This window comes from Dermochelys coriacea, chromosome 3, assembly GCF_009764565.3.
Source record: "Dermochelys coriacea isolate rDerCor1 chromosome 3, rDerCor1.pri.v4, whole genome shotgun sequence".
In the NCBI taxonomy this organism is placed as follows: domain Eukaryota; kingdom Metazoa; phylum Chordata; order Testudines; family Dermochelyidae; genus Dermochelys; species Dermochelys coriacea.
The window spans coordinates 166,499,229-166,513,390 of NC_050070.1; the positions used below are offsets into that span (position 1 = coordinate 166,499,229).

The 14,162-nt window shown below is 38.5% G+C and overlaps 1 protein-coding gene across 1 annotated transcript in view; it reads left to right on the top strand.

Moving 5' to 3' along the window:
- The window catches only part of USH2A (usherin), a 590,403-nt gene that overhangs the window by 372,141 nt on the left and 204,100 nt on the right, over positions 1 to 14,162 (top strand).

Consider the following 14,162-nt stretch of genomic DNA (forward strand, 5'->3'; position numbering starts at 1 on the left):
CCCTTTTGTATTGTCTTTATATTAATATTCTAATGAATGAATTTTCTAGCAGGGATGTTTGCAGAAACAGTGAAACATAAGTGAATATTCCTAAAAGTGAATTTTGAACCTATAAATGAGAGCTAAACAACAAGCTGATCCTTAGTAGTATATTTATGGAGCAAAGGACCAGGAACAATGGCAGGGAACTTACATATACAGTAAAAACTAGCCAACGTAATACAAATATCAAATAATACTCACAACGATATGTTTGCAAATAATGTACTGACCAAAAATTATTTGTAAACAAATGTATTGCAAATAACTTTGACTAAGGAAAAATTGTAAACTGTGTATGGACAATTCTTCAACAGGAAAAGAGGATCAATTCACATAATATACTGTACACTTCTAATAGTGGACTAGCCTCTATCCAATGCTAAGAAACAAAAATATAGTTTTATTATAATAAACTAAATCGGAGATAAATTGTTTATTGAAGCTATCCATTAACATCGCATTTAATCTGTGTGTGATTGTTCGATTTTGAAGGAAGGAATCAGAAATTTGGTGCTGACAGTTTTAAAAAATGAAAAGATACAGGATCTCTGAAGATAGGTAAGGATGTGCACAAGTTTATGATAGCCATTAGGATATACTTTCTTTCATCATTAGTTTGTTGTTGATTACAATTAGGAAACTTATAGCTTTGAAATTATCTTTTTTATGACCTTGTGGTAGTTTAAAAGCAATACCTCATTGATTAAATAGGTTTTAGTTCATGCTTCCTTTTACTTAATGATCTGAAAACATATTATCCTGATTTACACATAAAATCATGCTGAAAAGCATGTGGCATTCACTAGAATGTGTGTGTTTAAGTAGAATTAAATTAGCACTGAGAGTTATTAAAGAAATCTTCCATACCATTTTCCAGTGGACTGTGAGCCATACTGAAATGAATAATAAATGAATCAGTGCATATGAGAGAAGTACTAATATATATGACATTCTGTAATGCATATTTATCTTTCCATTATGTTTTATTATAATCACTGTTTAATTTGAGTGCAATAACATTCTAATTCATAATGCTATATTCTGAGTGTAATAGTTATTTATCAGTGGGACAAATCCCGTACATTGAAGTTATTGGGTGGAATACTGGCCCAATTGAAATAAGTGCAAATTTTGCCATTGACTTCATAGGGGCCGGGATTTCACTCATTGATATCAGTGGGAGTTTTGCTTGACCCCAAGGAATGAAACAAGGCTACAGGATTTGATGCTGCACGGTTATAGATAAAAACTGTGGGTCAAATTCTGGTGATTTATACCCATGCATGTCCTTGAACTGTGCACATGATGGCAGGATTTGACCCTATCTTAGACTCCATCTTTTAACCTCCATGGTTCTTGATCAATGAAATTTAAGACTACATCAGTAGGAAATAGTGACAGAAGCATTGTTTCATACAGAAGGGTTTAAAAAGTGTGATCAGGAATATAGAGCCACCTGTAGTAACTCATCACTCAAGGGAGTGACAAAAATTTCTTGATTAAGTGGTGTGTAGCAAAGATGGTGAAGAGTTTTACTTAATACATTTGGAGATACTTGGAGAGGGAAAGGGTTTCTTTGGACAGAAGATTGCCTAAAAAGGGAGGGTGGTCTCTGGAACACTACAAGGTTTATAGTATTTAATAATGTATGGGGGTTGAGACCTAAATACATAAAGATTAATTATAGTCTTTTAGTGGGTGCAAAACTATAGCAATAACTTTTCAAGGAGCACAAAAAACTCTACTATTCAAAAATATGCACTATGGAGAATACATTATAGAGTATGATAAAAGGCCATAAATCAGGTGGAAAGGTAGAGAACAAATGAGAATTCCATCTTAATAGTCACAACAAATCAATACTATTAAATAGTGGGTATTTCTTCAGTTGATTCACTAATTTTCAGACAAGGTGTCTTTGTTTTCTTTGATTTTTGGTTGACATATATTATACTTTATTAAGCCATATACTATTATGCATATTGGTTTTATCAGTTACTTAAGAAAATGCATCATCTTAATTTCTGGGAATGCAGTTCTTTGAGTTTACTTAAAATACCAAACTGAGTTGCAATGCTTAAATTCAATACTTTAAAAACAAAAAAAAACAAAAAAACCCCTCTCAGAAATAAAGAATATATTTTATATAAGTGCTTGACTAGAATTGCAATTCAGGTTCAAGAGTTCTTGGAAAAGAATTAAAAAATAAAATAAAAATTGAATCCAAATGTTAATCCATAAATATGAAACTTTCTTTTGACCCTTACCCTGTAGCGGTCCAGAGTTACTAATGGGGTTAGGATTTCAGCTCTTAATGGGACTTGGTGCATTAGTGTTTTGTATGCATAGAATTCAGCATTCAGTTTAATAAGTGGTTGACATTGGTGATGTCCCTTAATTTGCTTAAATCTAATTGGCTCTTTTATCAGTCAAACCTGTATGGATTGGCAATTGATCAGAAAGGGTCAGCCATGACTGTGCATGTAGTTAAATGATGGAACCATGAGTTAAAGTCACTTTTGCATAATAATAAGCTGAAACCAGGAGAACAAATTATCTTAGAGTTGGAAGGCAAAGAAAGCAGAGAAGTTTTGCAGGATGTTCAAGTTCAGAACAAAGGCATTATGGAGTGTATAAATTTTAAATACACTGCATTTTGCTTCAAGACTTAAAGCTTATTTTTTCCAGATGAACTGAAATCTTGTCTGAAACTGTCTTTGTTACATCAAAGAACTGCACAGAAAGCAAAAAGAGACAGAAGAAGCATAAAAGGGCATAGTTTAAAATGATTAGTGACAAATTTCATACCACAGAGGTAGAAACAGATTTCTTCTGAGTTTTATATTTTCCCAAAAAGAATAAATTCATTCTATTTATCTTATCCTAAACTGCTTTGATAGAAGTTGTAAAAGGTACTGTGTTAACAAGCCTTTGCACCAGTTTGAGGTTTTAAGCTAATAAAAAATGCTGGAAATAAAATTGTTTTAAAATTAATTGAATTAGCTAAATGCATTTAAGATTTGAAAATGATATAAAAATACAAAATATAAACTGCAAACAAAATCCTCTTTACATAGTATGCATGTATAATTATTATTAATTATTATAATATAATAATATTATTTATTTGTAATATAGTAGCACCCAAAGACCTCTATCTGTATCAGGGTGACATCGCACTAGTTAGTGTACAAACAGAGAGGCAGATGTATACAATCACTGATGCAAAGAGCTTCCAATCCAGTTAGACAAAAAACAGTTGAAGTGTTGTGGAAGGGATTACAATATACTGTATTTTTAAAATGGAGACAATAATACTTCCGTGCTCTCATTTTTCAGTTGCCTTGTCTATTTGGATTGTAAGCAAAGATTCTCTCCTAATATACAATTGTACAATGCCCAGTTGGCGCCTCTAGGTGCAACTATAATAAAAATAACAAATAATTATAATAAATAAATAACGTCTGAGCAAAATGATCAGGATGATGGCAGATATTCTCATTGTGCCAGATTTGTGTCCTCTTTTTGTATGTTTGTTTTATTTATATTACAAACAGTTTAGATGTTGTGTTCTTTGTTTTTTTCAGGACACTTAGGGTTGAAGTGTGAGAGAGGACAGGATTGTTGGAGTGAGACAGGGAAACTGAGGGGGAAGGAGGTAGAAGGGGAAGGGTGAAAGGAAGGAAGGTGAGCACAGTTGAGAGGCAGAGTGGAGTGGATATTCAGGAGTCTGTGAAGGCTCTTCCTAGCTGCTGGTGCTGTATTCCATGAGGACAGAGGAGGGGAGGCCAGTTGCTTTGTGGAAGGAACCTTCTGGGCTCCTTCTGGCTGTTGCTCTTGTTCCCGTGTGAAAGAGGAAAGGGAAGCCACTAGAGCTGGATGGAAGGTTTTCAGTGAAACGGATGTTCACCAGTGTGATGGAGTGTGTACCCCACACAGACCCTGACAGGGTTAATATGGACCTGAGAGGGCAATTAACATACCTGGCAGATAGAGAAAGCCAAGCTAACTGACAGTGAAGACCAGCTAAAGAGGAGCTGGTTGCAGAGGCACCGACTTCCCACATTCCCCAGGGGTGCTTGCCCCCCACTCCGCCCCAGGACCCACCCCCACTCCATCCCTTCTCTCAATCCCCCACCCACGCCCTGCCTCTTCCTGCCCCCCCCTCCTCCATTCCCCAGTGCCTCCTGCAGACTGCTGAACAGCTAATTGCGGGAGGCAGGATGGCTAGGTGAGGAAGAACTGATCCGCAGGGCTGCCAGTGGTTGCTGAGCATCCACAGGTTTTTTTTCTGTGAGTGCTCCAGCCCTGGAGCACCCATGGAGTCGGCACCTATGGCTAGTTGGTGATTATAAAACCAACAATTAGTAACAAAAAGAAGCTGCAGGGAGAGAGTCTGCAGCCATCCTCTGGTGGATCGCAATGGTAGTAAGCAGTCCAGGAAGGCAGCAAGGAATTTGAGGGAGTAGACCTTGGCTGCCAGCTACAGGGTCCCTGAGCTGGAACCCAGAGTAGAGAGAGGGCCTCAGTTCCCCACCAGCCACCAAGGAAGGTGGGGGGGAACCCTTGAGGTTAGGGGTGTAAAGGCCACACAGATCAGAGACAGATGGAAGACCTACTGTAAGGTCATTGGACTACAGCTTGCTTGTACTCCCTCTTACAGAAGGGGTGGACTAAAGCATGACCTGGCCAGAGGGCCAAGTTACAGGAAGAGTGACTGTTGGGGGCACCATACAGACAGCAACTGCACCATACCTGGCCATGAGAAGGTGCTCCTGTGGTGAATGAACCCCCTATACAATGGGGAAATGCCAATTAATTGAAATGGAAACTCTTTGTGGGAATGTCCCAGTTTCTCAGGTCCAGGATGGAATTTCTGGCTCAAACTAGAAAGAGAGAAAGAAACTGACTCTATAGATCATGATTAAGGCACTTTCCTGGGATGTGTAGACTCAGGTTCAAGTTCCTATTCCAATAAATATTTAGTTATTTACACAAATTGGAGCAGCTTTAGCAGAAAAGATTGAGAGAGACCCACTCTAGAATAGCCAGTAGTCTGGTGGTAGGGGCACTCATCTGGAATTAGGGGACTCAGGTTCATGACACTGGTCTGAATCAGACAGAGCAGACACTTGAGCTAGGGTTTCCCACAGCCCAGGTGAGTGCCCAACCACCAGGCTCTTAGCAATTCCAGAAGGGGTGTCTTTTGACAAGCTTCAAAAATTTCTTGATTCCATCCTGATGAGGAATGGGGAAACTTTCAAAATCTCAAAAACCTTTGTGGGCTGGGAAAACCAATTCCCTGCCCACCTCTAGAGGCCACTCTCTAATTAAGTAGAATAGCTGCATAAACAGTGAAAGGGATCTCTTTAATTTTTAGCATAATTTATGGAATGTATTTGTATTTATGATTTACTCAGATACAGAGGTGCACAACTGAGAGACCTTTCAGTTTCTTTACTGGACTCATCCTCCACTGGGTATTTTTCACATGGCACTCAGCTTCCTACATGCCAAGGCTATTCCTTTCTTTATTCACAAGATTGAAAAGTGAGCCTCCTTGTGTATAGCCCTTGGTGTTTGATCACCAACTACTTACATGACCACAAATACTGCAGCCAGAGGGCCACCTGACATTTTTACCTTAGTGACTGGATATTGGACCACATGGCAGAGATCATTGACCTAATTTTATAAATAAATAAGAGCCAGATTGTGCTATCTTTTATACGGGGGAGCATTTACTCATAAAAGTACTCTCCTTGAAGACATTGGGACTACTTGAATGAATGAATATTTAGTGATGTAAGGATAGCATAGTCAGGTCCAAAATATTTAAGGATGGAGCTAAAGGCCACAATATTGGGGTTATTCCTGTGACCCAGTGGGTATGAATTGCCATGCCATGAGAGTCCATGTTAAATCTGGTCCAATAAAAAAAAGGAAAAAGTTTCATCAAAATTTTTGAAATTTTGAGTAATTTCATTCCAAAACAAAATTTTAGAAAATCATGTTTCTTGAACTTTTTAATTAAAAAAGCAAATATTTCAAATTTCTGATGTTGATGGTGATATTTCTTCTCCATCCTCAGTCCTTATCCTCCCCCCATGCCTCGTTTTTCCTCTGAATGGAATGGAATAATGTTTGGGGTGCGGGGAGCCATTGTCCTTTTTGTAGCCTTTTCCAAACTTCTTCTTTTAAAAAGTGAGAGTGGCAACAGGGAAAATAGGAAATCAGAAAAAAATAAGAAGTGAAGAAAAGATGTTTTGATCCTCGTTCTGTTGCATTCAGTGGCAAAAAGGAAAAGCTCAAGGTTTTGGTATTTTGAAATATCAAAATTATAAAATATTTAATTTTGAAACCTCTGATATTTCAAAATAGCAACAGTGCCAGTTTAGATGAAAAACTGGAATCTTTTTAAGAAACAGAAGGTTCTCAGAAAAGTTTTCACTTACCCCAAAAGATCATTTGTGTGTGTCTGGGGGAGAGGGTGTTAAAAGGTTTTGAATGAAAATTGTGATCACCATTCAATAAGCAGGCAGTGTCTGAAGAGAGGACATGCTAGCGCTATGTCATTCAGCAATGTTCTGCTTAATTAAGGAGTAACAATGATAAACTGTGTGGACAGTCCAGCTTTTGGCCATAAGGATGGCGGCATGAGATAGGATGGTAGCGTTGTAAATGTGTTTATGTGGAAAAGTGGGAGTTGTTCTCATGTCTCAAATGAAACAAAAATCCCCCTCTAGCCTCAGCTATATTTATCTGATTGTCACTTTCATTAGTTCTCCTTCCCGCTTTCCTAATCTGTGCAGCAAATCATTTTCAGGGAGCTGATATTGTGTGTGTGTGCGTGCTGGCGGGTGGGGGAAGGACTGGGGAAAGGCAGTATTATATTTTCTAGCTGGCCTAAGACAAAGTGCAAAAGGGGGGGCAAGGGGAGCACAGGTGAAAGACCACATTTTCAAATTCAAATTCAAATTGGGGTGGGGCACAGTGGTACACCTGCCTCACTGAATTTGAGCCACCCAGGGGCCTATTTGAGCCAGTTGTTTTAAATTGCACGTAGTTTCAACAAGCCTCCCCTCTCTGGTTATCATCAGTTCAGTGGCATTCTAGCCATGCCTCTTTCCTCTGACCTAGCCTGCAAGAGCCCTGTCTCCCGTCCCCTCCTTTGGGAGCTGTGAAGGCATGGCATAGCTATAGCTAAACCTCCCAAGGATTCTCCATGCACTTGGGCAATCGCTGCTTAGCTATTACATCAGTTTTTAGGCTACTTCCTCCAGAAGCAGTATAAAGCAGATAGAGTGAGGAGGTGATCAAAAACCTGACCCAGTATCTGAAGCTTTGTATGATCTGGGAGGTTCTGGATATTTGTACTGGATGTACAAGTATCTCCAAATGTATTTTAAAATGGCAGTCTCTTACCATATAAACTTCTTGTCAGTCCTATTCAACTATGTATAAAACAAGTGCACAATTTAGATGATGTATGCAATTTATATAAAATCTTAAGCCTATTTGTGTACTGTTTTTCATTCAGTGTAAATCTTTCCAAGACTATTAAGAGCTCCTAATAAAGTCGTCATGCTTTGTAATACATCCTACAATAAAAATATTTATGTTCCTAGTGAAAAATATACCGAAGATACGTGAGAAATCACATCATGAATTTGTCCTGTCACCTGTTTTCACATATATACAAGTTGTGGGGGGTAAGGAATCTATTTTTTATGCTGCTGCAGTCGCATGATTTGAGCCCTTTTCTACACTCCTTTTATTTTATTTTGGACAACACTTCTGCAGTTGCTACGACAAGATGGCATTTTCATAAACTGGGAGTCGAGGCCAATTTCAGGTTTTTGTCATTTACTTTTTGTACTTCCTGCATTAAGGCATCATGATTGTAGAGGTTATTCTACTTATAAAACATTTGACTAAAGCACCAACGTTGTGTTAGTGAACACAGCAGAGGAAGCTTTGAAGTTCCTCTGCTAACAGTGGCTCTACAAGCCTCCAGCAAAGTTCTGCCAGCCTAACACGTTTACATATTCCCATGTGGTTTACATAGGGGAAGAAAGAAATTAAGGGACTCTCTTAAGAGCTTCCTGAGGGCAAGAATAGAAGGGCGGGGAGAAATCAAAACCACTATTTTTTCCCCTCTTCACCAGGGGATAAAAAGAGAAACATTGTTCCTTAAGAATCATTGCCCATAAAAGTGCTCTTGCCTTTGTAGGTTTCAGAGTAGCAGCCGTGTTAGTCTGTACTCGCAAAAAGAAAAGGAGTACTTGTGGCACCTTAGAGACTAACAAATTTATTAGAGCATAAGCTTTCGTGAGCTACAGCTCACTTCATCGGATGCATTTGGTGGAAAAAACAGAGGAGAGATTTATATACACACACAGAGAACATGAAACAATGGGTTTATCATACACACTGTAAGGAGAAAAGGAGTACTTGTGGCACCTTAGAGACTAACAAATTTATTAGAGCATAAGCTTTCGTGAGCTACAGCTCACTTCATCGGATGCATTTGGTGGTTTCCACCAAATGCATCCGATGAAGTGAGCTGTAGCTCACGAAAGCTTATGCTCTAATAAATTTGTTAGTCTCTAAGGTGCCACAAGTACTCCTTTTCTTTTTGCAAATACAGACTAACAGGGCTGCTACTCTGAAACTGTAAGGAGAGTGATCATTTAAGATAAGCCATCACCAGCAGCGGGGGGGGGAAGGAGGAAAACCTTTCATGGTGACAAGCAAGGTAGGCTAATTCCAGCAGTTAACAAGAATATCAGAGGAACAGTGGGGGGGGGGGGGGGGGTGGGAGAAATACCATGGGGAAATAGTTTTACTTTGTGTAATGACTCATCCGTTCCCAGTCTCTATTCAAGCCTAAGTTAATTGTATCCAGTTTGCAAATTAATTCCAATTCAGCAGTCTCTCGTTGGAGTCTGTTTTTGAAGCTTTTTTGTTGAAGGATAGCCACTCTTAGGTCTGTAATCGAGTGACCAGAGAGATTGAAGTGTTCTCCAACTGGTTTTTGAATGTTATAATTCTTGACGTCTGATTTGTGTCCATTCATTCTTTTACGTAGAGACTGTCCAGTTTGGCCAATGTACATGGCAGAGGGGCATTGCTGGCACATGATGGCATATTGCCTTTGTACCTTTCCTTTCTGATTAAAATAGCCCCTACATAGCTGGCATTTTGTTTAGTTTGAAAATAAATCTGATCCTGTCTTTAAGTTTCATTTGGTTCTTAAGTCTCTTCAGAATTCATGCTATTTTTAAAAAGAGATTTCTTTATTTTGGAGTCACGTCTAACACTGGATATTGACCTCTCCCTACTTACCATAATTTATCTTATCTCTCTGCTCGTGAAGGAGCCTCCTTGTTGCAATTCTTAGGGTTAACTGGAGGAGGAGAGTAAGCTGTTCCATGACAAGAGGTGAAATAACTTGCTCCTTTCTCAAAGCAAGGGGAAATCAGTGGAGAACCTCAGACTGTCTGTGCCACAGTGCATTCTCTGGTCTGCTCATGACAAAGCACTGTTATACACTGGCCCTTACTGTGGAGGTTAAGGTTGCGATCAAGCTCTTTGTGAGTCCTGCCAATAGCATTGGATGCTGACCCCCATGCAGTTTTTTTTCTTCTCACCATAACTTTTTTTCTGTGTCTGCGTGATTGTACACACATACATGTGTATTACACTTCTGTTTGTAGCTTTGTGTCCCTGTGCAGCCTCTTACCTCTCCCTCTGACAAAAACAAAAAAACCCTCTCACTTAAAAAGGATCTGGTCAAGGGATGGCTTCCTACTGAAGTTACTATCCTAATCACTCATGATGGGAGAGAGAAGTGACTCATGTCACAATGGCACTATTCAGCACTGTCTTAATATTTATATAGCGATTTATTGTTTTTAAAGCTGCCTGTAAACATTCACTAGTTAGCCCTCAACACTCTTGTGAAGCAGCTGTTCTCACTTTACAGACACAGAGGCTTACATTCTGCTCTGGTCACAGACACGCGGGCACTGGGGTTTCACACACATCACCAACGCTGAATTTGGCCACAAAGAGAGTCAGCGTCTGAGCAGAGAACTCAGATCATTGCCTGATGATAGATCTCTACACTGTTCTCTGGGAAGGTGAATGTTTTCACTATCATCTGAAAATGCAAAATGCTATTATTACTGTGCCACATCTTCACAGACCAAACGACACACTCATAGCTCTTTGGTGCATCCCATTGCAAGAAAAACTGCAGTTACTTTTCTTCTCTTTTTTGTTTTGTTCTTCTCAGAAGTTTTGAGGACTCTATTGAACTATATCTCAGACAATCACTCTTAGGAAAATTACCATTTTCAGAATATTGTGTGAAATTGGAGTATTGGAGACTCCTGTTGATTTTAGTGAGAGTCAGGCAGCTAAAAAACCTCCACAATGGTTTTGAAAGCTTACTCCGTAAAATCAGTGGCATGGTCTCTTGGTTTAAAAAAAGTAAGTATTAATTGCCTTTTAAATTTCTTGAAAAACAATAGAAAAAACTGGAATGAGTGTTTTCATGAGTCTTCCTTTCTATCACTTAATGTGCTGTCATTTATATATGCAGAGTCAGCAGTAGTGCCTCTGCTTATGTTTTGGGATGCTGGGCAAAACACAGCCAACTTAGCTTGGACTTGAATACATGCTACAGTGGAACTAAGTGATTACAAACAATTAGGCTAGGCCAGCCAATTTTTGAACAAGAAACCAGTGTGCAAGTCCTTTGTAGTCAAGATGCTGAGGGGCAAATCCTCAATTGAGTGCATATGTCCATTAACTCAAATGGAGCTATGGCAGTTAGCACCAGCTGAGGATCTGGTGCCAACAGTGCATTAATGAATATATGGTGTATTTGTAATGTCTTTAACAACAGAGTGAATATCAAAAAGTGAATATTATATTTAATAATTGTATTGAGATCAATGACTAGAAAGCATTGTAGGTTCAACTGTACTGAGCAAGCCTAGTTCTTCTGCCCCAGGAGAAGACCAGGAACTGGATTATGACTGTGTCACAATCTGCTTCCTGGTTCCCCTTTTCTCTTTTAGTCCTGAATTTGGCAGAGATTATTTCCCTTGGGGTCCTGGCTAAGAAGGACTATTTTTCCTTAGTCAGCATTATTATTATTAGATATTGACACAAGCCTGATTACACCTCAATGCTGCAAAGCTAACTTGCAACTTCTTTACTTATGGACCAGATTCTGATACCTTTGCTCAGAGCAAGTAACATCTTACTCATGCTGCCAATCAAATGCCTTATTTGTCAGGGTGAGTAAGTTTCAGAATCTGGTCCTAAATTGTCTATTTTCTAATATGTATTAATTTATGGATACTGCCACTATCATACCAGCTTGTAATGTGACATGACTGTCATAGCATAGTAGTTGGCAGTTTTGAGAAGTGATAAGAATTTTTGTTTACTCTGTATATTTTACTGTTTGGGTTTAACAGGCTGGATTTCACTTTTTACGTGAGAAAATAACTAATAGTTACGTAGACATTGTGTTTTGCTATTTTTCTAATTGTAATAATTTCCTCCTACAACTAGAGGCCTGATCCTACTGTTTTGCATGTAGATCTTCTATTGTTAGCATGCCAGTCAATGACAGGCTTGGGTAATGTAGGCAAAACTGCTCTACGGTATGAATGATTACTGATTCCATTAAATGAGTTCCCCCCACTTCCTGTGATATGCACACATTTTCCCCATTAGCACTCATGGGTATAGAGGCACAAGCAAACGTTGAGAAGAGAAAAAGCTGCAGAATGTGGTGGTTTGCTTTGTGGAGCTGAGTATATCACTTTATATATGAATGTAAGGAAAGCTGCTAACAAATGTGATATATTAAATTATAACTGAGAACTAATTCAGAGATCAAAGGTGCTCTTTGGGAGAGATCATTTTACCTGGTAGGACAATTATTACCTTTTTTCCCAGTCTCATATTTGTACTGTATGTCTTGGAAATATCATTCCCTAAAGTTTCAGAATCTTGATGTTTAATTGAACACAAAGGTCTTTGAGCAGCACAATGAGAGTGGGGGGCCTGGTTTATTGGTAGAACAGTGTAGACAGAAATTGAAATGTACATGTTTTTTCTCATGTATCAAAGAAGTGCAAGAATCTAAACTGACATTTTATATCAAATGAATTATGAACTGTGTACTGTGTACCTAAGGGAACAACAACCAAATTAGACTTTTCTTTAAAAAAAAAAAAAAGAGAGAGAGAGAGAGAGAGAGAGAGAGAGAAATAGGCTTTTAATAAAATATACAATCAGTTTTGGTATTTTGTCTGAGCCTGCATACGCTGTAGTTTTCTTTTGTAAACTAGAGCATACAGGCTACTTCAAAGGGTATATGCTTTATAGAGAATTGAAGGCAGTAGGTTAAGATAATGCACAAACTGGCATTTCCACTTAATATTGTTGCTTTGATGGGTTTGTTTTCAGTCCCATTCACCTCTGGTAAGCAGGAAATGATATTCTTCTTCATACTAGAAAATACAGTTTAACTGAAGAAAGTAGTAAGATAATTTCTTAGCTTCCATTTGCTAAAATACAGTTGTAACTAAAAGGAGATTTACAGAAAGCTAAGATTTAGAAGACACTACTAAACCATTTAGGGGTAAATTTTTGAAGGATTATGCATGTAGTTTTTAGGTGCATGACTCACATTTCCATTAAATGGACAAAGTTTCCTATAACCGGGGAAAGGAAAGGAGGTAAAGACCCCATGAAGTCCAGTGGGAACCAAGTTATACCAATTTATGACCATGGAAGATGTTTAGATGCTGCGGTACTGGGCCCTTAAACCATAAGATAGATAGGAAGGGAATGTCTAAAACCCCATGCATTCTCTGGGAATGTACCCCTTTGTCTTCATGGTGCTTTTCAGTATATATTTTCTTATGCACCAAACCCAAGATCAGGTTGTTATTCTTATACAACAAAAATTTACTTTACCCAGATAAATTCCAGAAGATTAAGGAAATTGGTATGTATGTATGTATGTATGTAATCTCATGGTCTAACTCTATGTACTTCTCACGGAGTACTACACTTAGGTAAACAGTGGAGAAGCTTATTCATTAACATATTCACAGAATCTGAATTACAGTGAAGCCAAACCACCTTTATTTATTTTATTACAGTAGCACCTTGAGGCTCAAGAGCCAAAGCCCTAATGTGATGTGTATGATGCATGTTACAAAGATAACATAAGATAAAAGATAGTCTCTCCCCTGAAAAGCTCACAACATAAACGGGACAAGACAAACAATGATTGGGAGAAAAGAAGTAGTATGGTTAACCTTATTTAACAAATGAGGATCTAAAGTATAGACAGACTAAAACCTTGGTCCTGAAAACCCTTACACACATGTACTTAACTTTCAGCATCTGAGTAGTTCTATGGACAGTATCCATATGATTATGTTTAAGCACATGAGTAAAGGTTTGCTGGATTGGAGACTTTGTGACTTGCCCAGGGTTGATACAGGCAGTCTGTAGCAGAGGCAGGGACTGAACCCAGATCCCCTTAGTCACAAGAATGTCTTTCTATGTCACCATCTTCAACCTTCCTTCTCTTCCCCCCTCCCCCGTGAATATTCAAGCAAACTTTTTGTTTCTTGTGGGGGTTTTGGTTTTTTCCCCCTAAATGTTTGAGGAGGGCATTTGTGTGCAAATGAACATGTTCACATGTGAACAATTATATTTGTGCATGAAGAGCTCACTTGGCCACCCTGTGTACACACAGTTACTTGATGTGACAGAATTGATTGTAAAATGTACTAAGAAAAGGAGTACTTGTGGCACCTTAGAGACTAACAAATTTATTTGAGCATAAGCTTTCGTGAGCTACAGCTCACTTCATCGGATGCATTTGAATGCATCGAATGCATCCGATGAAGTGAGCTGTAGCTCACAAAAGCTTATGCTCAAATAAATTTGTTAGTCTCTAAGGTGCCACAAGTACTCCTTTTCTTTTTGCGAATACAGACTAACATGGCTGCTACTCTGAAACCTGTTAAAATGTACTAGACAGCTAATAAAATTGGTTTATATATTTGTGTCTC